The sequence below is a fragment of the Columba livia genome, chromosome 17 (genome assembly GCF_036013475.1).
Source record: "Columba livia isolate bColLiv1 breed racing homer chromosome 17, bColLiv1.pat.W.v2, whole genome shotgun sequence".
In the NCBI taxonomy this organism is placed as follows: domain Eukaryota; kingdom Metazoa; phylum Chordata; class Aves; order Columbiformes; family Columbidae; genus Columba; species Columba livia.
This window is the reverse complement of record NC_088618.1, coordinates 8,411,714-8,433,579: the sequence shown is the minus strand read 5'-3', so window position 1 is coordinate 8,433,579 and position 21,866 is coordinate 8,411,714. Positions and strand designations below refer to the sequence as shown.

The 21,866-nt window shown below is 44.3% G+C and overlaps 1 protein-coding gene and 1 long non-coding RNA gene across 12 annotated transcripts in view; one reads left to right on the top strand and one right to left on the bottom strand.

The window, feature by feature from the left end:
• The window catches only part of LOC135575619 (uncharacterized), a 155,834-nt gene that overhangs the window by 48,464 nt on the left and 85,504 nt on the right, over positions 1 to 21,866 (top strand). The gene's annotated exons all lie outside the window — the stretch shown is intronic.
• The window catches only part of HIC2 (HIC ZBTB transcriptional repressor 2), an 81,307-nt gene that overhangs the window by 9,635 nt on the left and 49,806 nt on the right, over positions 1 to 21,866 (bottom strand). For 4 of the 11 annotated variants that reach the window (XM_065033103.1, XM_065033105.1, XM_065033106.1 and 1 more), the window contains one exon: positions 5,318 to 5,461. The exons of 3 other annotated variants lie outside the window; for them this stretch is intronic. The gene's annotated coding sequence lies outside the window, so the exon portion shown is untranslated. Of the gene's footprint in view, positions 1 to 2,807; positions 2,867 to 3,752; positions 3,886 to 4,356; positions 4,488 to 5,317; positions 5,462 to 21,866 lie in introns of all 11 variants that reach the window. 4 more of the 11 variants (XM_065033110.1, XM_065033107.1, XM_065033108.1 and 1 more) reach the window with 3 other exon arrangements.

Sequence of the window (21,866 nt, the reverse complement as noted above, 5' to 3'; positions counted from 1 at the left end):
GTAGTTCATGTATTTCACGGACAGTATTTGCTGTGTATTTTAGTTTAGATACTGATATTGGCTTTCCCAGTAGTACGGACTGTATGAAATACCTACTTTGAGGCGTATCAGAACTAATTGCAATTGCACATTTGGTAGGTGCTACAATATACAGAAACTAGAATTTAAATCTGGGGCTGCATTCAGGAATCCAAGATCCATTTTTAAACTTTTTTTCTTGAGTATTTTTGTTTTAAAGTCCAACTACTACTTGTAATGGGCATTTATCTGCTAATGGTGATTTATAATAGTTTGTAAGGTTCAAACGTAGGAATTAAACACCAAACGTACAACAGTCACCTTTCACCTTCCACTTCCTTCCTTTCTCAGTTCGTCATGTTATTGAAAGAGGTTTCTCTTATTGAAGAGGAGCAGGCCGTAAGTCCATAGAAATGAAGAGTTTAAATTTTCCCTTAAAATCATCATCAGTTAATGCTTTCAGTACTTGTGAAGTCCCATCACCACATTCTATTCCATCAGATTTCAAATGATGAGGCATTAGAATGCATTATCTTCCCTCTGTGTCAAGTATGTGTACACAAGAAATGAGGAGTGATGCTGTCAATATTGAAAACGACCTCCCTCAAACCTGATTCTCATTAACTGGTGATAAATAGAAGAAAATAATTTGGCAGAAAGGTGGTAATTTACATCATCCATTTCTGCAAAACAGAAAGATTTTGCTTCATGAAAAAAGCTATGGGAAAGTAAACAAATGTGATTTTTCTTGCAGTGCTGCTGCCTGACTAGCCTGGTACTTATATTTTTACCAACAGATCTGCCAAGCAGGTGCCTCCCTTCCTCCACAGGACACGTTTCCTCCCTTGGTTGGCGGATCAGCCTGGTACTTGGTTATGCACTCAGTAGGATTTTGTGGCCCCTGTTCGGTGCAGCAGCACCTAATTCAGCATCCACACAGACCTCGGTGTCTCGTTGCCCTGAGCCCTGGCTAGAATGGCTGCTCTGCTTTGCTGAAACAATATAGAACAGAAAAGGGTGGGGGTCCAAGAAAACAGTGGATTCACCCTGTGCCTTTGTGCACATTAATGTTCCCAGAGGTGGCAGCTTTAGAAAGCGTGGCAGCCGAAAGGAGAACATGCCAGCATGCTGTGGTGCTAGCCAGTTAGTTCTTCTCCACCTATAGTGTTTCTGTCGTAGAAACTCAGCCTGCAGCATCACAAAAACGTGATAGAGACAGGGATTACCACCACTGAACAGTGTTAAGCACTTTAAAAAACAAGTTTTGCTTTAATTAGTTACATCAGAGTTGTAGCACGCAGGCAACGTGTCTGCTGCTAGTGGCTTGCTTCCAGAATTGCTGATTAAGAGGAAGAAGCAACAGCACAGAGGCACCAAATACCCACTTTTATCTAGCCAGGCCAGTGAAAACACTTACTTCTGGGTCACTGAGATATAGATTGATAGGAAAGGACAAAAACATGGCTTGCAACATAACACAGTATCTATATATACATATATAAATGCATCCTGCTCAAGAATAGTGAGGGCCAGCCTACTGCTACTGTGCGGTTGTCACTACAAACATAACGGTGCTTTTTTATACATATAACATACAAAATCCCTGGATATGATTAAGTGTTCCATAAAGGACAAATATGGGAAGAGAAAGGAAAGGAAACAGCACAGCATTTTTTTTTTTGCCTAAACAGACAATTTATTTTAAAAAAGTATGTTACTGAAGTACAAGTAAGCGTATTTGCCATTCATGTGGCACTTGAAGCAGAGGTCTAGAAATCTCTGTATACGTTTGTGTAAGCCTTTGCAAAGAGTCCAGGCTTGCTGGAGCTACTCATGGGAAATGGGTTTAGATTTTTGGGTTTTTTCTGGCTTAAATGATATTGAAACCAGGTAATGAGCCTGCAGGGAAAGCCCTGGAAACAAGCAGAATTATCGTTCTGCTTTATACTGACCTTCAGGAGGAAGATAATGTTATTATATTATTAAACCCCAGTATGTTCTGCAGCATAAGAATTAGCATAGTACAAGTTGTTTAAACTACCTGTATTTATCTCACGTACCAAATTCAACAGAAGTATTCATGTTCGGTAGCACAAAAGTATGAGGTAGGTTATTACCTTTAGTAGATTTTAAAAGCAGTGGTCAGGTTAAAGCACTGCATATCAAATTTGAATTTGTTAGCTGAAGTCTAACAAGGATTTAGCAACCCCAACAAAATGAATGTAATGGAACAATGCAGCACAACCTTCAGCCAAGCTTAGAGCCCCATGTTTCAGATTTCACCAGAATTGCCCACCAAATGCTTTTACCAGGATGGCAACATGGGGCAGAGAACACACCTTTGACTGATGTACCTTTGGTGACAAAAGCTTTATAGCATCAACGTGGTTGGATTATCTTGTGCAGTCCTGAACAAAAATAAATTCATTCCACATATTTTCCAGAGCTGACCCGTTACAAACCCTTCTGTAGCAAAGATGGTTTCAGAGGGGGGGAAGAGGAGTGTGTTGGAAAATGTGTTAGCGAAAGAGAAGCAGGCATTATTCTTTAATCTATGGTATTCCTAAACCTTCACTTCTATCTGAAAGCGTGGGACCAAAGACAACTACAAGGTTAAGTCCAGTATAAAATTTAGCAGATCTTCCCCAGCAAATGGCAGGTGCAGCCTTACAAAGGCCTTGCTATCCATGAGTTTGCAGAGACTGGCTCTTAACAGACCTTGAACATTTGGATAACATCTCCACCACCAATCATGACAACAAAAGCCCCAAAAAGCCCTGAAAACTCACAGTGGTTTATGTGTCTTGTATCTCAGTATCATCTGTAAGAACCCTTCCTTTTCTGGTTTCTGCAAAAAGATAGAAAAAACGTACTCCCAGTTGAGGGGAGCCCTGGCTCAGAAAAGGCTCAGATGCATTTCTAGTAAAAACAAAACCAAACCTCAGACCTCAAGAATATGTAGATATCTCACCAGGGCCACAGTCTTTGAATTTTGTGTGCAGATTTCACTCTTTTGCATTTAAAATAGGATCACAGAAAGCTTTGGACAAATAGCACTAGACATGGTCTTTTTTTCAGACTCAGGTTGCTTCCTAGTCATTCAAGACACTGTTCAGAGCAATGAACCTGCTCAAATATTCTTTAGCAAGTCAGGAATGAAGCAAGACTGAGGCTCTCCAGTGCCTCCCCCATATCCATGACACTGAGACACAGCACATGCAAAGACATGAAGAATACAGGGCACAAATCACAGAATACAGTGATGCTGCAAGCAGATGCCACACATCAAACAAAGCTTCGCAAGCTGAGAGCTGATAGCGGCTTCATAAGCAACACTGCCTGAGGAGCTGGTAACTGTGGGCTGCTGTGCCCAGCCTGGGGCACAGTGCTCCCCGGGGCACGGAGGTTGTTGAGGACTCGCCGACTGCTCCAGGAGCTGAGCTGCTCTCGCTACACAGCAGGAAAAACTTGATTTTCTCTGTTTCCACAAAGACTCTGGACATCACAGAAAATTAGATTGCCAAAGTACAGGAGAAGAGGAGTCCCCTCACCCCATTAAATAATATAAAATCTACATATTCACTACAGATTTGATTCTCTTTAATATCACTAAATCTCTTCCTAAACATAATTACTGAATGAATGCTAAATGCATTATCTTAGCAACCTCTGGCAGGAGATGCTATTTGATTTTGTCTCTGAGTTATAGATTGCAGCATATGAATATTGTTTACCTTTTAAGAAGCAACACCAGTGAAGCAAAGAATCAATCAAAAACAGATCTAAGGAATCACTCATTTCACGTAGAGGATTTGTGGATGGATGAGAAGGCTAGACACCGAGCACCTGAGCAGTGAGCTAACAGTACTGCAGATAAAAACCAACAAACAGATTAGATGCGATACATCAAATTAGATGCTGTTACAGCGTTAGCCTGCTGTGCATGTTATAATAGACCTAGGAAAAGATTGTGGCCCGCTTATTTATTTCTCCACCTTCCCAAGCAGTTGTGCTGCGCTGAGCAAACACTGCAGCAGTGAGCATGGGAAAGAACAAGACAAATTGAAATCTTTTCCTACCTTTCTCTTTCCCACCACTTTACTTCTGACATTAAAAATGCTGTGTCCAGCTGCTACTGGATCTGGGTGAAACTGAAGCAGATAACTTCTGCACCCTTCAGTTTCACACAAAGCAACTTTTTTAGAGCAGTTGAAGACCCCATTGGGAAGAGAGCTTTCCTGTTGCTCACTGGCTCATCTGATCTTCCTCTCCCTGCATCCCAACAGAACCTATTTCCAGGACCCTCCCAAGGTGCCGTGGGCTTTCATGGCCACTGACCTTCCCCGCAGGAGCTGCAGTTGGCAGGTCATTACTCATGCCTTGTAAAGGTGTTCACATTCCAGAGCAGCAAAGGCGTAGGGAGGAACGCAGGATCTGGGTTAGCCCAAATGGTTCCCTATCTCCAGCCCCTGTGAGCAGGCAGACAGCAGCACTCAGAAGCAGAGGCAAGAACATGCACTTTCATCATTGGCAGTGGAGCAGCAAAAGCTCTGTGAGCTGGGCTCAAGCAGAAAACGGGATGCAGCACCCCTGTTCTTCTCACAGGAGTATCTGTCACTTCAAAATAGGCGAGACCAACATGTCAGATTACTCAGGGAGAGGTCTGCAAAGCTGGGGAAGGGAGAAAAAGCAACATGCGGGACAGAGCAGGATGTGCAGCTGATCTTGCAGGTGTGGACGTGGAAAGGAGGAGAACGGAGGATCATTTTGCAGAGGATACCACATCAGCAAACTTAAAGTGGCTCTTGTTTAGTTTGTTACATTCCAATTAGTGCCAGGCAGAACTGCCCTCCCGGCTCCCTGCAGCAGCTCTTGCGGGACTCCTGCAGAAACAGTATAGCTTTGCTTATGGGCACAAGCACCTGTTCAATACCTCTCTGCGGCAACATTTGGACATTAGGTATATGGGCAATACATGCTCAACTGCCACCAGCTCCTGGCCCAAAAAGGAGAGAAGAAAAAAGTCAGATGATTTCCCCAGTCCCTTCTCTTTCCTGCTCTAGAAGGACAAGGAGAGCCCAGCGTGGCCAGTCCCTTCTCTGCTGCGTGACCAACTGCCCAGGGAAGGAGAATCTCCATGGGTGAAAAGGGTAGGGGCCCTGTGTGCGTGAAAGCACTAACATCAGGAGAGCAAGTGATTTCCAGTCAGTGCAAGGCTGCAGCAAAGCAAGAACACCTTGCTATACAAGCTGAGACTACGAGCAGTAGAATGCAGATTAACCACTTGGTTGCCGCTTACCATGCCAGGTACATTGGGCTAAAGGCACCTCCATCCAGTGCTGCCCGACGTGCCAGGTACATCCCATGATGTTCCATTGAAATCACAACAGGCCATCAATAGAACGTGGCTGCACAGATGCAGAATGGAGGACCAGCAGGGACGCTGTTAAATGCAATTAAAAAACTGCAATCAAAATTGAAACGTACATTTTAAAATGGCCACCTGCCTTAAATATGTAACTATTAGAACAACCTCCCCTCCACCCATCTCCCCAGAACTGCTCAACTGCCATGGAAACAGGGCAGAAGGCTTCTGCAAGTGTCTTGGTGACTCTGTCTGACCACCTCCATCCAGAACTCCCAAAGGCACTGAGCTTCTGGGGACCAGTCCATATATATCCAAGAACAGCAGATCCCGGAATGTCTGCACCACCTTCCTTCTGCCCAGAAATTCAGACAACTAAATATCACCATTTAGAAATGCTTCTACAGCAAGAAAAGCCTGGCACCAGAGCTTCACCGTCTCCTTCCCCACACAATACAAGCAATAGAAGAAACACTTAAGTGCTGATTCTCTGTGTTGTCACCATTTCCCTGTCCCTCTTCCCAAGCCTTTGAAATCCTGTTCTTCTACAGAGGTTGTGGCATTGAGACAAGCCGAGTCCTTTGGCTTTTGTTACATCTGCGGTGCAAGCCAGGAGAAGAAAACACTGCATACTCTCTCTTGTTTATAATGATGCTTCACTGATAATTTAATCTGTGCTCTTGGAGACTGGAGATCAAGTTGATTCATGGTGAACTGTAGCTGGTACAAAAGTTGCAAAAACTTAAGGTCTATAATTCCACCCTTCCCTGCCCAAAGGAAAAGGCAACAACATCATATTTTCTGTGTCAGGGAAGGGCACATCCCACAGATACACGCAGCCTAGGGCATCCTCTGCAGTGTGTATCCTCCTTCCACAGAGTTCCTGCACTCAGCTCTGGCAGGGATTTCTAGGCTGGTCTTAAGGTAGGTGCTAAGCACAGGTCCCTCTCCACAAGTGCTGATGCTGCCCCAGTGGAAAAAACAAACAAACAGACACACACAGAAAACAAAAAACACTCAGCCAAGCCCACCAGAACAGAATTAAGCCTGCAGCCTCACAGGGATTTAAAATAGGTTTTTAGACCCTCATGGCAAAGCGAAACTTCTGCATGGGTCTTGTCACATTGGTGGCTGCATGTCTCCAGCTGTGCTGCTGGAGATAAAAGTCTTACGTTTAAAAAGTTAGAAAACATTATCATTCCAACCTTAAAAAAGGCAAAATGAAGACAACTTAGAATAATTAATATAGTTGGATGAGAGAGAACGTAACAGAGGACACTGGCCTGGCAAATAGAAAGTGTCTTCATGAAAAGGACACTGAATGTAAGGAGACAGTTCTTCATTCTTCCTGGACATCTGCTGGGCTCAGGCCCAGGACGGTGTTCCCATCATTCCCACCTGCATTCTTCTCCCCACCGTTCTGTAACTAAATCCCTTTCACACTGAACTAATAGGTCTTTTGTATCCAGATCACCCTGTTTTGACTCCTATAGACTGAAGATTTTTAAATCTTGTCAATACAATGAAGAAGTGAAATGTGAGTGTTTGCTTACCGACCTGGGCTCTGCAGAGCCAAGAGCGTTTGCTGCACTAGTCTGAAGGAACCACTGCCAGCATGAACAGCCCAGCCCACGTTTACACAGCATGCGACTTTAAGCATAATGGGCCAGAGCCCCAGGGATTTGGAGCTCCCCCCTCTCCAAGAGATCACACACTCCAGACTGCATACGAACAACATACTACTACGCCTGCCAGCATCAGGACTCTGCAGAACACCCAGCAATACCAGCAATAGCTTAAGAAAAGCTGAATGCTGCATAAAGGTATTTCTTGGACAGGTTTTGAGAGAGCAGCCCAAATGCAGATTTACACCCAGATTACAGCAATTTGCTTCTTGCTAGTGTGAAGCAAGAAGCTCTTCTCCATAGCTGCATTTCACCTCTAGGGCAGAGATTAGCAGAGAGCTGCTTCAAAGAGAGGTGTTTCCTACTATTAGAACATCACGCTGCAGCCAGAAATGGAGCTTCCTGCCAATTTCTTAACAGACCCCTTGGATATTTTGTATTTATTTTCACTGCTGACATGCAGGAGCTTAAGACTGCCCAAAGCCCTTAGTGGGAGGAGAAGAAGCTCGGACATTGGAGATCTTGTCAGGCAAAGCCAGGCACTAGAAATTCCTGCATATCTGCAGAGCACAGTTGATCTCAGGGACACAGCAGTAGCACAAAACGAGTATGGCCTCAGAAGCCAGGGAGCAGCAATAGACGTTGGGCTCTTCTGCAGCCCTGCAACAACTGAGCAAGCTCAGCTCCCAGTGTACCCGCATTGTCAGTGGTGAAGGCAGCTCTGATGTCCCATGCTAATCTAACGACTCTTTATGGCACTGAAGTACCCACATATTCAGTGGAGTAACTCAGCTTACACAGGAGGAAGGATGCCCTCTACCCACCCACCAGTTCAGGCCCCTTTGGTATGCAAAATTCCTCTGTTTCCCAGCTACCTTTGAGCCTTGATGGATAGAATTCTCCCTTTTTACAATGCAAGAATTTAGGACATGACTAAAGAATTGTTGCTACCTCCCAGCTAATCCTAGAGAGTGTTAGGCAGAATCAACAACTCTATGAATTACATGGAGGAGATGCTTCTGGTCCAAAAAGCTTGCAAGCTGTCCTTCAGTATGGTGGGCCAGAGTTGGCAGGGGTGGCACAGGGTGGCAGCTTCATGCTGGGCATTGCTCTGGGGGCACGAGCACACAGCACCGTGGAGAAGACGGAACATTGTGACCCTTTTCCAGCTTTTCCCAGCTCCCTCCCAGTTGCCGCACAGCTTTAGGGCTCTGAGTCACCACAGGTACAAGCTGATAGCTGGGTTGTGAAATGCAGCAATACTGGAGCAAATGCATGGCCCTTTCGGCTGTCCCTGCAACTGGGGAGGGACCTCCAGGACAGAGATGAGGGAGGCAGCTGGGAGTGTTAAATCCACTGGTGATTGTGACTCAGAGCCCTTAGTTACTGGGTTTGTTAGAATAAACAAGGCCTCAGAGTGCTGGGAGAAATGGGAGAGAGTTTGATAAAGATCTTCCCAATTGGGTTGCTTATTTTGCTTTATTGTGTGGACTCAGCAAACTTTTCTGCAGAGAGAAGTAGTCTGCATAGGAATACCTGAATACGGAATACTGCTAATATTGTGAATTTATTGCAATAGTGAACACTGAGCTCCATGGGGAGGGGTGCAGGAAGGACATGGGTAGTAACAGTCTTGGACCAAAATGTCATCTCTCTCAACCACATGCCAGATGCCAATGAGCACAGGAACAAACTTTGCTCTCTCATTTCTCTGCAACACCAAATCTCATTCCCTTATCTCATGCATACCTGCAAAAGCAGGAGCAGCAGTTCTCCTTAACACAAATAAACAGTGCCTTAAATACAGCACCTTTTGCACTTTATCCACCACCTTTTCTTTCTTTGCCAAGACTTGACCACGTACGCAGCCCTGTACCTCCCAGAAACATCTTTGTCTCTAAGCTTCACTCTTGTGAAAGCCTTACAACTAAACCCCTGTTTAAGAGTCAGTCCTAGCAGTATATCAAGACTGTACTGCCTGCCAAATGTCCCTCCAAATCAGCTGCTTAACTGATCATCCTGAACCCTCTCTCATACATTTGGCTCTTTGCAACCACCAAAAAGTGTTTCTGCAACTCTGAGCCTGGGAAACGAGAGGATGCCAGAAAGCCATTATTGCTCTAAAAGCAGAAGAACTAACAGACTCAAAGTTTTGCAAACTGTCTGCATTGCATCCAAATCTGTCCAAGCTGAAGATATCCCAAGGAGAAAGCAGGGTTTACTAATTTTAAATTCTTCATTTCATTGGCTGCCTCTCTTCAACCACTACTTCACATTTTGATTGTTTTACTCCTCTGTCTTCTTCACTTGACACTTCAGACTTTCTTTAAACTCAGCTCACAGGCTGCTAGGAGGTTGCTCTACATATGCTTTCAAAATCCACCTCTTCCCAGCAAGGTTCCCATCCTGCAGCACTGTACAACTGTGGTCCAAGGCTGCAGATATCTCATGCAGATATCTACAGCCTTCTCTGCAAGACCATGTCTCAGCTTTAGGGATCACAGCCCCAGGTGCGTTATGAAAGGCGCCTCAGCCAGGTCAGGGGGTACTGAAAACCTTGCTACAATCCAAAGCAAAGGATCTTCCTCCTTTCCTTCCCTACACACTGTCTTTGTCCAAGTCAGGGATTTTCTGGCAGTCCTCAAAATGCACATATTATAGGCCCTTCTCATGAATCAAGACTTAAAGCATCTCTCCATTTTAAAATAGTGGAAGGGGACGAATGAGGCAGAGGGGAAGGTACTTTTGCCCCTGATTTGGTTTTGAAAAGGGAATTGGCAGCCTATGCGTGTACTTTACCCTGTAATCTGGTAGCTCCTCAAGTCAGGCCCCCTAGAAGCCTTTTATACCAAACTATATACACAGCCCACAGCAAAAGAACCAGCAGCTCTGTGCATCCATTCCAGTCTGCTCAGCTTCTCCTAAATCAACACCGCCAGAAGGCAAGACAGCACTGTAACAAATTAGCACCACTCACAATTTGTTGAAGTTGCTGTTCCATTGTTTGTTTATTTAAAACACACGCACTCGCGCACACAAACCTCCCCAGCTTGCTCTCTGCTGCCATCACCCAAACTCCAGATTTGTTGTCTCATAGAGTGCGAAGCAAAGGCGCTGGATTAAAGCCATGCGGAGCAAGTCACCGCACTGGGACTCTGCCTGGGTTTGGCTTTTTCACTGCAAGCAAAACAAAAGAATGCCCACACTGTTCCAGCCTAGAAGATCAAGGTGTCAAAATCTTTATTTTGGCACTTGACTAGGAACGTGTTGTTAAGAAAAAGGAAGAGCCACAGGCTTGAGGGGACCCAGCACTAATAAAACTCTTAGTGCTAATGCTATTTATGAACATCCAAGGGATAATCTGCACCCCTTATCAGCCCACGAGATTATAAGATCTTTAAAATAGGAAACGTCTTACTTCATAAAGCACTGTATAAGTTTATGAAGCACAATATTAGTGGTAATAAATAATTGTCAAAGTAGAGCAAAGTAGTGGCTGTAAAACCTTAAAAAGTACCGTCATTCCCATTTCATTCTGAGCTCTTGTAATACTGGACTAGTAATACTGTAAGTTGACTGGTTGTTCGGAGTTAGTTTACTGTTATGCACCAATCTATTTTCATTTTAAGAGATTATTTGGGAAATGTGCTATGCCTTTATTTACACTGGAAAAATTAATGTTTATCATGAGGTGATTACCACATGGGTGATTTTTAAAAGCTGTAGCAGATTCTTATCCTTCCACCAAATACCGCCTAGTTTGCCAGCACGTATCTGCGTGATTCCTTTACGCAGCCTCTGTCTCCGCAGGCACTCGCTCCCCGCAGAGCGCCCTGCTATCTGAGCCATCGCTCACCAGTTGTACCGTGTACCCCGCAGTGGCAGCTTCTCTTTGATTTCTCTCAGTTTATACGACTATGCGGGTGTAGTTTAAAGGACAGTAAAGCAAGTATCATCACCTGAAACCCTTATATGCTTTATTTATTATTTTAACTTTTGATTTTGTTTTCTGGCTTACAAATGCTCTAAATGTTTGCGTCTTATGGCTGCTGTATCGTGTGCTGACAGATGCTGCATCATCCAAAGCGCCTCTGCTAGCCTGGGTTGGGTACGGTCTTTGTTTCTGGACAGGTGAACACTAGATAACAGAGTTACCTCCACCAGTATAACCACAATTAAGGAAGTTACTAGATTTTATACTCAGATTGAGACATTTGCCTAGAATTCAATGGGTGCAAAAACAATTAAGATTTTATTTTTCAGACAACACATGGTTTATCAAATGTTTAAATACTTGAGCTTAAGTATTTCAAAAGCTACTGACTTGCGTTTGTCACCTTAAATCGCTAAGCCATTTGTGCATTTATTTCCTGTCAGAATTAAAAACCCTTAAAGAGCGCAGCAGAATGGATCTCCCTCCTCCTTTCAGCACTATTAAAACCATCTCATTGGTAATTATTCTCCTCAAGATGGGTGTGGGGGAGTGAAAAGCTGGAGCAGATTCTATTTATAGAAGGTAACCTTGGGAAAAACAGGAGGTACCAGAGAAACAGGCATGAGGGGTGAAGTTGTGACAGTATTGAAACCAGGAGACACAGGTGTACCTGGTGCCTGTGCCAGAGAGCGCTGAGAACACAACCGTGGCCGCACCTCCTGCGAGGTTTAGGCTTGGCTGGCAGGTTTCATAGGCACTCAGATGAGAATTCAGAGACAATTCATGTATTTAAAAGCTTGAGCAAGATTTAAAAAAAAATAAATCCAAACACACTAAAAGGCTATTTTCAAAGTTTGCTGGCTCGCTTCCCATAGAGCTCTCCCCTCACAGCAAGGAAAGCGGTTAAAGAAAACACACCACACATACAACCCAAAAACCAAACAGAACCAAAACAGAAAAACCTAAACAGCCAGAAGGACTGAAACCTCGGTTACACAGATGGAACAACTCAGCAGTTTTGTAGCTACACAAATAGGATCAGAATCTGCCCAAAGGAGTCATACATGCACAAACCACCGCTACCAGCCACAACAGACGTTGATGCTACACTGTAGACTGGAAGGAAAAAAATATAATACTACATCCTTACCACTTCCAGCAGAGCCCACTCATATAACAGCACCGAGAGGCTCCCAAAGGATACAAAACATCTGTTTAGTGAGGATACGTTTGGGCTAAAATCTCCCTCCTGCCATTGTGCATCCCCATACACCTATTATCCGGGATGCAGCTGCGTTTGGCCCCTGGCCCTCGGCTGCACATCACGCAGCCACACGCAGCTCTGTGACAGGGACAGGCTGTGGAAATGGTGGCATTGTTACTTCACAGTGCAGCTGGTCAGGACACGCACATCCTGAGGCTCATAAACCGGAGCAGAGCTGTTTCTCTTGCCAGCCATAGGGATGCTCTGGTGCCATCCAGCTTTCTCTGACCCGTCAAATGAGTCCATCTAGGACTAATCTACTCCCTTCTCCAGGCATTTTCTTGTCAGGCTCCTCACTCAAAAAATTGTTCTAGCAGCAGGAAAACCACCCCAAAACCTAAACCACAGTCAAGTCTTGTAACGAACCTGAATAAGCGGCATCCTTTTTATCATAAGGTATCCTCCAGCATGGATGCTAACACAGCTCTCACACACCCTCTTCCTCTGCTGCCTCAGCGTAGGAAGCCTGACAATAATCCCAAATGCCCAGACCCTTCCAGGACCAGTCATTGCACACACAGACCCATTCCAGACAATTAAAGTCTTAGAAGAGGGTAGGTAATGTAAAAGCCCATTTAATCTTGTGCAGGCAAGAAATAGCAGGGACCCGCCTGTAGAAAAATCTTAAAGTATATAGTAATTCATCAAATTGATTTAATACAGCCAGCTGCACGTGAGAACGCTGGCCCAGGCAGAAATAGTCCCCATAGTCTGCATTTGCGTACAAACAGGCAAGGTGCTTTGGCACAGCTACTGCATCCTTTGAAAACGTTGGTTTCAACATGTTGGGAAGGACTTGGGATTTTCCAGCTGCTCTCTGAGCAGGAGGCAGTTCAGCGAACACACCCAAGACCCGCAGCAGACACCGCTCTGAAATTTGTCTTCATTATGTTCTAATTTTCACACAACTTTCTATTATTGCCAATAGCCAGAAAAAAGTGCTGATGAAATTTTTCGTGTTTCTAAAACCAGAGGAAAGGTCAGGAAAGCACTGTTACGCATAAGTTGTTCTTTCTCGAGCAGTAGCCATAGGGAGGGCTGGGCTGGGGTTTACTGCTCACATTTTCCCTGTTATTCTTGAGCCAACAGATCAAATACGGGTGTCAGGTTTGGTGGGTTTCAAAACAAAAGGTGTATTGGAAGGGGGATTATCATGGGGTTTTCAAAAGACGGTAATTCATAACAAACAGTGACATTGCTGAGAAAATAACTTCTGCTTTGCCATCTTGCAAATATTACTTCTCCCCCCCAGAACAGGTGAGTCACTGAGAGATACTCGAAGGTTCAGACAGGACCAACAACTGTGCTGGAATTTACTGAGATGCCCGAAAATGACTGAGGAGTTTGGGTCTTACAGTGGGATGAATGGCACAGTTGAGACTCTTAGTCATGCTACCCTTCTTCATGTGTATTTTTCTTATTATTTGTATAAAACTTCCATTATAAAAGACAAAAGTCTGGTTATTAGAAGATCTGTAAAGCACACCAGAACTTCAGAAGGACCCTCAGCTCTGACCATCTCTTATGGAAAAGAACAGGTTATTATTAGAACCCACTTTTTTCTTTAACCTGATTTTTATTTTCCTGGGAAACGTGAGAAAGTTTTTTTGTTTATTTTGTTTTTAACTGATCATTTTATTTGAAGGATTTAGTGAGGAATCTTAACAAATCTGCAGAAGGGTTTGGGGGGGTGGTGTGCAGTTAGAAAGAGGAAAGCCTCATAAAAACAACTCTGCCCCCCTCCAAACACAGGCTTTGTTCCTCTGCTGCACACACACACACTATTGCCCTTTTGCCTCTCCCTGAGAGAAACAAATCCAAAAGATCTGGTGTAAAACGCCTGGAAATCACTGCGCTCGGTTGGACACGTGGTGGGGTGGTGCTGGGAAGCAAAGAAGCAGCTGAAATTATATGGGAATAACAACAACATTCACTGAAGTTCCCCCTGGATACATGTCAGCATGTGGGAATGGTGGATTAAGATGGAGTATTTGCATTTCCCAGTCAGATGCCAAGATATCAAAGCTGGCGCACCAAGGTGTTCTGGTGTTCCTTGAAGGGAGGCTCCAGCCGTCAGCACTGCCTGTGTACAGAACTCTTCTGCTCGCAAGGATCTCTCTCTAACAGCGCGTGCATTTTTAATTTTAAAAAATATGTGATCTAGGCTAGTGCTCATAAAAGTGAAGGATTAACAGCTCCAGTGTAGCACGGGCAGCTGGGCAAGCTCTGCTGACAGATCCCTGCCAACACAGGCAGCCCCAAGTGAATTCTGCACTGTGCTCCCACCCACACGCAGGCAGCGCCACACTGCCCGCTTCAGTCAACGTGTAGGAGCACAGTGCCACATTGTCACCTCTTCTGCATACAATAGGCACATAGACACCTGAACAAATAGAGTGCAGGACTGAAACCCCTGTCAGACATGGTTTCTAAAATTGGCTGTAGCACTTCTGCATCATTGCCCTCTACAACACACCTCAGTGCTTTTATGTCTCTTCTCTTTTAAAGCCAGCGTTAACATTGACAGTGGCACATTATTTCCCATTGTTTTCCCAGCAGGGAAAACAAAAACAAGAAAACCAAAATCCCAACGCATGGAGAAATAGATCCATCATTACAGATGATGTGATGAGGCATCATGATCTGGTTTAGCCCATCCAGTCAGGGCCACCACTAAGGTCAGGTCTTGCCCTCTCCCTGCATCAGCCCTTGTCTGGCTCAGCCTTACAGCCTCATGTCTGCAGGGACAGAGCAGGAAAGCACAGCCAAGGATCAGGAACGCTCCTCAAAGCTGCCTGGAAAGCCACATCGCTTGTGTCAGAGGTCACAGTAACAACTGAGAATTGTGCTTCAAACTCCTAAACATCCTCCAGTACCCAAGAACGTTGCTGGAAATAGGTGAGAAGATGACAGTGAGACAGAGGAACAATGAAGAAAAGAAAATTCTTGCAAATACTTGCTGGCACTGCATGGTGAGAAGACTGAGCAGAGCAGCACTCAGACCAGGACGAGCTTTTCTCCCACAGAGGAACAGAAAGAGATTCTCCTGACTGCCTATGGGCCTTCGATTCTTCTCTCTGACACCCCAATTTGCATAGTCAGAAGTGTGATCAATACCTAACTACTAATATATGTCTACTTTGTAATGATCTTAATTTCTAGATGCTTAACAGTTGTTGACCTCCTCCCTTGCAATTTTGTAGCAGCCCAGCAAGAATGAAAGTTTAGAGGTTCTCCCAAAAGTCCCCAAGATGCATCAGAAAGGGGGATCTGCTGCAGGGCTGCAATAGGTTGTCTCAGCAGATTCAGTGGGTAACAAGGTCTTCTGAAACAAAGTGTAATATGTGTTTCTGCCTGGACTTGCCAAAAGACCTTAATGCAAACACAGCCCCAGCAGAATTAGTACGGACTTCAGTGGCTCCCTTCCCCTCAGGGGTTTTTTTGTTTGTTTTTTTGGGGGGTGTTGGTTTTTTTTGGGATTGTTGTTTTGGGGTTTTTGTTTTGTTTTTTCCCCCCTCTCCTTCAATCCTGATGAAATTCATTACCATTGCATTTAAACTGAGGTTGTGATTTAAATTCTCCGAAGCAGGCAGGGCAGGTTTGAAAGCCTGACATATCAGAGTTTATGTGCTTCCTGAAGAGCAAGGGTAGTTGCAGAATCTTCCCCAAGGGGTGCCTGGTTGGTCCCCTCACCCCCTTGACATATTTGCCATCGCACAGGCCACTGGATTCCTGGCAAGTCCAGCAGGCTTGCTCCTTACAGCCCAGCAGCCCCACATTGAAGTATGCCAGTGCTTTCCTTGAAGGTATTTACAGTTTACTTTTTAGTGCTACTTTAAGTTCAAAGGGGCTAGTAAAGCCCCATTAAACCATTTACATCAAACTGGTTAGTTAATTATCCTGTTGCAGGCTTTAAATTAGCAATTTATAACCCCTTCCCTAGAGATGCCAGTATTTGGAAACAGCTCAGCTGGGACATTTTGCAGGACGCAGTTAAGGAACAAAAAACCCCACTGAACCCAACCACCCCTCCCTACCAAAAAACAAAACAAACCAGAACAACCATGCAACACCACCGAAGCAAACAGCACCAGAATAAATGTCTTCAGTTTTGGTTGGAAATCAGTTAACTCTGGGAGAATGCAGCGAGGACAGGGGGAGGAGAGCACCCCTGTTACCAGCCAGCAAGGACAGGAGGCTGTGTCTGGGCAGCAAAACACGTTGACATGCGGAGATAAAGAGCTCGCCTGGGAGGCACTGCAGCTAGATGAGGATGACGCTTCCCTCACAATGAGATATCTTGCTGCTTATTTCTAAGCTTTGCTGCTTAGAAAATTAGAAAGGTATTTTCTCATTCTTATGTACAAAAATGCATCTGCCACAAGGAAGAAAAATGATTTGAGGCTTTGGGGCTGGTCAGACTGTGGATGCCAGTATACAGGAACTGCAAAGGACTGTGAGTTCTGGTCACGTCTGCTCACCCGTGCAGGCGGGGAGGCTCTTGCCACACTGCAGCCACCGTTCAGGTGAGGACTGACAAGGTTCGGGTTTGTATCCCCTTGCCATAAGGGTCACTGAGCTGCTCACGGCAAGCCTGTCTCATGGGCCAAAGAGCCTCCATTCCCAGGATCTTCTCCCCTGCTGACAACACTTTGTTTCTGAGAAGGACAGTCTGTTGTCTCCTCAGGGTCTGGTTATTCCAGTCCACCCCACTCAGGATTCAGACCTGTTCTAGAAGGGAATAATAACAACCTTCTCCCCAAATATCTAACTGCCCAAACTAACCAGGTCCTAGAGCAAAACATGCCTCTTACCCTCTTACTTATTTTTACCAGGCATTATTAGTTCTACAAACAATTGGCATACTGGGTGTTTATTGGCAAATTCTTTTCAAAATAAAGACAGGAGGGAAAGACTGCCCAGTTGCTACTGTTTTCACACAACAATCTGCCAGGTACAGGAGAGATCTTGGCGCCAATCCTGGAAGCTGTCCCAAACCAACAATCACTGCAAACCTTACCAAGAGCAGTAACCCATGGAAAAGAAGGGACATGTGGAGTGGGACCAAGGCAAACTGGGAGATTCCACATTTACATCAAAAAAAAACACATAAAGAAGAAGTTTGAGAGAAAGTTTCCATTCTACTTGGAAGACAAGACAGATGGAATCGAGTCATATGACAGACCTGGCGATTTTTCACTCCATCTTAATACATCCCCTTTTCAATGACCAAAGGAAAAAAGGTTATCTTCTACCAAACAAGTCTCAGATTAACTTAAAGTGATAAAAACCTAAGCAAGTTACATTTATACTATGCATATATATATATATATATATACTGTGCAACCATGAGATTTATTTTGCATTTGCTTCATTTTTTTCTGCATGGAAAGCAGCCATTTCACACCAATTTCTAGGATGGGGGAAGATGGGCAGAAGAGAGGGAAACACACTTAGAGGTTTCAAACCAAAGGGACAAAATGTTTTTGTACAAGATTTGGTAAGACAACATCATTTTTATGTGATTTACTGCTCCAAATTGCAAGACAGAGGCCTTATAATAAAAATAAAGGTAAACACAACATCGAATCTAAATTATCTAAAGGACTGAAAAACCCAACCCCGCACATAGATGACATTCTCTGAATTCTCTGCCCTTTCTTGGGAGCAGTTACACCCAAACCATCACTCAGCCCAGAAGCTGTTCCCTCCTGCTAATCACTCTGGAATCACACACTAAGGTAAAAAAAGTTAAAATGCAAACACCAGGCTGGCCTTTGGAACAGCCCAGTGCTGACAGGCCATAGGATTGCATAATATTAAGGAATTATAAAATAATGTGAAACTGGGGAGAAAGAAGCAAGTAAAGCCCTCCCGTGGATGAAATGAGAGTCCTTCCTGCTCCACCAACCCTTCCGTTTCCCAGGCACGCGGTGCCCAGGCCTGTGCCTAGAACAGGTGTGTCTCCTTAAATACCTCACATGTCACACTTGTGTCTCATGGACACAGTCTTGCGGGATTATATTAGTACCAGCGCATACCAGCTGTAGCTGCCCCCGGCCGTATCCTGTAACTCCTTGCACGGGGGGAGCTGCTCTCCTGCTCCCCGGGGCGTGCGGAGCCCCTCGCCACATGACTTTGTGCAGACAGACAGCGACCCTGCGACTGCGGCTTCCGAGCATTTGTGCTCTGGGGGCGAATCAATTCGGGGACAAGCGAAAAAACCTCCTCCAAGAGCAGGAAAAAGGAGCAGCCAAGAGAAACTGAATGAAGGGCTCCAAGTTTTTCTTTTCTTTCCCTCCTCTGCATTTATTATCAGCAAATTCTCAACTGATTTATGCTAAATAGACCCTCTGAAGCTCTCCTGTAAATAAAAAAAGGATGCGCAGCTAACAGAGCAAGGTCCACTCAGCCATTCCCAAGCAGAAAATGCTGACAGGGCACCAGGCAGATATGGCTGGTGCAGGATGAAGGAGGGACGAAGGAGAGCGAGCCTCATACATCTCTAAGTCAGCACAGGAAGAGACACCCCTTGGCAATTTCAACCTAATTCTTCACTAAGCCGTGGAGAATACTAGCTGCTGGCCTAAGCAGCTGAGAGAGCCAACAAGAAAATTTTTTAGGGCAGCAAATGCATTAATGGCATTTTTTTTGTGTTGTATCTTCGTGACTGGCACTGATAATAAAAAGAGAAGAGTTACTTGGTTGGGCTATAGCTCTGCATCACGATATGATGGTATTCAGCATGAAAAACTGCCCCCATGCCATCCATCTTGGGAAAAGCATCTTGCAGCACTTAGCAGGGAGGCAAAGCACTGATGGATGCAAGGACCTGCTGACCATCGTGCATGGGCTCAGAGCTGGAAGACCACAGGGCCCTGCAGGACCCTCCTGTCTTACCTCTCCTCAACAGCACAAGCGCCTTCATTTTCCAGCAAACAATTCTTGCATTCAGGCAACAGCTTTTAGGAGAGGGAGTACACGAGTGAGAATACATGCACAAGTCATGATGAAAAGTCTAATTTATGAGGAATCTACCACATCCGTAAGTTATTAACTCGGATTTCCAGGTTTGAGCACACATCAGGTTTTTCTGCTCATCCCTATGGTAAATATCTCCAGGCATCAGGAGCAGCCGTCAGGGATGAAGGCAGTGCCAAGCTACCTGTTCTTCTGAAGTGGCACAGGTAGAACTTTTTCAGTCCACCTCTGCTTATTGACCCCTCGAGGATGGGTGATGCAGTGGGTTCAGTGAACCCAACTCATCAGTCCAGCACAAGTCAGAAGCGAAGGGAAATTCTCACATACTCTACATCCCATGCATCTGTTCATCTCACTGGCCATCTCTGTTCAAATGAATCCAGAATAAGGCCATTCCATGATACTTCATTCTCAAGCAAAAGAGCAGGACCCTGAAGTGCTGAGATCCATCTACTCCTAGAACTCTGTACACTTCTCACTACTGGCATTTCTCATTTTCCAGAGGTCTCCAGTCTATAGCCATAAAAATAAGCATTAACCGCCAGGTGAACTCTTACTCTTTAACCAACTATTTATTACACTGGGTCTTTGATTACCAGGCAAACATCTGTTGCAAATGCCACTCCATGTTCTCAGACACCAGGAGTTTGAATGTTGAACAGTCTCCCATAACCAAGTTTTAGGCATCTTTACGTTTTCTTTATTCTTTGCCAACCGCAGTGTTAGTGGCTTCCTGGCCAGTTTAGCAGCCAGGCTGCTCAGAGCACTGAACTTCGCGCATTTGTCATGAGATCTTTGAACACACACTGTCACGTCTTTCTCAAGCAACTTGAAACCAAATCACAAGAGCAGGTCTGTGTCCCCCACAGGCAAACCGAGCTGCGTTTCATAACTGTGCAGTATACAGGATGTGCACTCCCAGAATGCAGAAACAATTATTTAAGAAGTCATTTAAAGAAAAGCCCCACATTTAGTACAGGAGTGCAAGCGTTCATTTTTCTACAAACAACAGTTTCAGACTTTGGGAAAACCAGGCCCTCCTATGGGCAACCAACCTCTCCATTCCCCCAGACAGAGCTGTGTGTTCCCACAGGGAGACAGCAGCGTGTGCCTTTTCTTTGAAGACTCAAAGTCTGGATTTCTAGGTGAGGGCAAACCAAAAATAACTCGTTTCAAGTAGGAGTAGCTGAGAACAGATCTGTCCGTGAGTCTCTGTACAGGCCTCCGTCCAAATGCTCAACTCCCACTCTTGTCAGTACTTGCAAGCGTTTGATCCAACAGAGGTTCCTCACCAACCTCCAGCTATTGGTGACGTGCCTGCCTTGGGGCATAAAATCCTCGACAGCATCCCCTTAAATCAGTTGGAGAGGTTTTATGGGAGAAAATGGCAAAAATCCTACTGTCATTAAGAAGAAAATTAGTGATCTAGTGCATAGCAATGATTAACCTGGTAACTATCCTTTTTTATTGAGGAACCAGACTCACAATTAAGATGTTTTCTTAAAATAATATATAAACAGATTACTCGAATGTCTTGTACAATTTTAACCAGTGGAACTTCAGAGTTCAAATTACAAGCTGTTTCACTCTTGGACTGTCTGCTTCTAGGGTCATAATTAATTTTATTTTTCGGAAGTTACAGTAGCAAACATGTGACGAGGAGTAAAATAGGAACAACCTCTTTAGGGCTCTCTCGCAGTTGGTATCAAACACAAGAAGACAGGAAAACAGGAGGCCGGGTGCACTTATCCTCAGGGCAGCTCACACACCTTGAGGAGTGTGTAAAACACGGCAAATTCAAAATTCACTTGCCCATTTAAATTTTGGGGGAGGGCAATGGGGATGAGATAAAGGGGAAGGAAAAAAAGGACCAACTGTAACGTTAGTGACTTAATATATGAACACACAGAGTTTCCTTTATCTGTGTATCACATCACGGCAAATACAGGAAAAGCCATAGCAATGCCATGCCAGCAGCTGAATGTGCTTTGACTCATTCATTTATTCGGGTAGCATCCAGAGCAAGAGGAAGGCTGGACTGAAATCAAAGTGATTTAAAGCTACCAATTTTAACCTTGTTTTACATTTACATTCTAGTTATTTTCACAAAGGATGACCAGTGGCTGGTCACTACTAAGCCATATTGATTGACAACTAAATATAGTCTGCTCTCAATTTGGTATTGTTTTCTGCTAAGCAGAGAGCTGCACTATCTCCAGTTGAAACATTTATTCTATTTTGCAGTTGTTTATCCAGCTGACACTTTTCCTCATTTTATTAATTCAATAAATAGCCAATGACTTTTATTAGACATTTTATTTTTCTCCTTTGAATCATACTGCTTGCAAATTCAAAGTGTAACATCCGTTGAGAGTTTTCTGACTTTTTCTTAGCAAGTGTACTAAACATTTAAATCCAAACATGTTTAACATTTAAAACAAACTGTAGCTGATGTTTTAAAACTGAATTCTCATTGCCTTGTCCTTCAAAGTGTAGAACTGGCATATATTTGCCTCCCATGATATGTAGTTCTTATTCACCAACTTAGAAAAGGAAAACAAGCCTCCTACATATCTTAGGCTTTCATTGTTTTCTGAGTGAAATCCTTTAGTGCATTTAATAAATTAAAAAAAGAAAAAATCTGCAAAACTGGCCTCAGGGTCTCCCAGCAGAAGCAGC